Raw genomic sequence first — 1,901 nt, forward strand, 5'->3', positions numbered from 1 at the left:
AGAAAAAAATTGCCGGGAGAAACGGAAACGAATAAGTGGGTAGCATTTTTTTTTTTCGAGAGGGGATCGGGTGGAAGTCGGGTGGGGGAAGGAAGAGAGAGAGAGAGGGAGGCAAACGATCGAGAAAAGAAAAAAAAAAAAAAATTATTTACATTCATAAATTTACGTTACGCCCTTTTATTTTGATTAAAATAATAATAATAATAATGATGATGATTTTTTTTGTAAGAAAAAAAACTATTTTTTAATAGCGTACTGCCTCTCCTACTACTACTACTACCATCCGATTTCCCTTGAGTAATTATTTATCCCGACAGGAATTCCTGTCGGGAATTTATTTTTTCATAAAAAAAAAAAAAATTAATATTAATATTAAAAAAATGAAATGAAATGAAATCACGTAAAATTTTTTTTTTTTTCCAATTTACCGTACCGTAATTTTATCAATCGGTGTTTTACTGATAAAATCATCATCATCATCATCATCATTATTATTATTATTATTATCATCGTAAAAAATTTTTTAAAATAATTATATTCGTTTATTAAATCAATCGTATCGGTAATAAAATAATAAAAAATTACGTGTTTTAAAAAAAAATTTTCTTCACGACCTTTTCCGAAAAAAAAGAAAGATGGGAGGGGGAGGGGAGAGAGGGGGTTAAAGGTTAATTTTCCAAGATTTATAAAATGAGGAGACCATCAATTTGAGAAAAAAAAAAATTCCTCGGGCTAGCTTATAAAGTAATTATTTGATAACGTCGAATAAAAAACGAAAAATTTATTTTTAAACAACAACAACGCGTTTAAAGTGAATTCTCAACATTCAACGACAGTTTTGCCAACCTACTTAAAAAAAAAATATATTAATGACAGGTTTACCAAATTAAATAATTCTTAGAATTTTAGAAAAAAAAAAACAAATTTTTTTTTTCGTTTTGATTTCGAACGGAAAATTTCTTTGAATAATTTTTAAAAAAAAAAAAAAAAACACTAAAAGTTATTAACTTGATTCTCATTAATAAAATTTTATTAAATAAAAATAATAATAATAATAATTTTTCACTATTTACCCGATAAAATAAATAAATAAATAAATGATTTTTTAAAACGCACGAAGAAAATCACTTTTCACATTTTTAACCGTTAATTTATTAAAACCCGGATTTTAAATTTTAAATTTAAAAAAATTTACTAGCAGACGATAATAAATAAAATTTAAATGTCTTTTTATATTTTGTTTATAAAGGGAAAAATTTCAAGTAGAAAAAAAATAATGATAATAATAATTTACAAAAAAAAAAAAAAGGAAAGAAAAAAAAAATTGCAAAATTTGATTGCTAACACGATCCGGAGCCACAGCTGACTGAATAAAAGAGAAAAACTTTACCTTTTCCTTTCTACTACCACCACCACCACCATCTCCCCCTCCCTCCCTTCAGTATTTTTCCTCTTTCCCTCGTTTTTCTATCTCTTTTCACCACTACTTTATTCCCCAATCTGTCTCTCTCTTCCAGTAAATTTTTATTTTGCGCAAGCGTCATCCATGATTTTTCAAGACAATGACACTTGTCTCACTTTCTCTCTCTCTCTCTCTCTCTTTCTTTTTTTATCCCACTCGAAACAAAAAAAATTATTATTATTAACGTTATCATTACGTAAAAAAAATTATTCTCACGGGTTCTCCCCCTCCCTCCCCCTGCCTTAAACCTCTCCATAAAATTCTAGAATATTTCATAATCGAATTAATTTTCTTATTTTTTTCTTCTACATTTAAAAAAATACGCGGAAAATAAATTTATATAAATTTTATTGTTAAAAAAAAAAAAAAAAACACGTAAATAAAAAATTTCATCGTGGAATTAGAATGAAAGAGAGAGAGAGAGAAAGAGAATCTTAAT

Source organism: Pediculus humanus, genomic scaffold (genome assembly GCF_000006295.1).
Source record: "Pediculus humanus corporis 1103172108258 genomic scaffold, whole genome shotgun sequence".
NCBI classification, from domain to species: Eukaryota; Metazoa; Arthropoda; class Insecta; order Psocodea; family Pediculidae; genus Pediculus; species Pediculus humanus.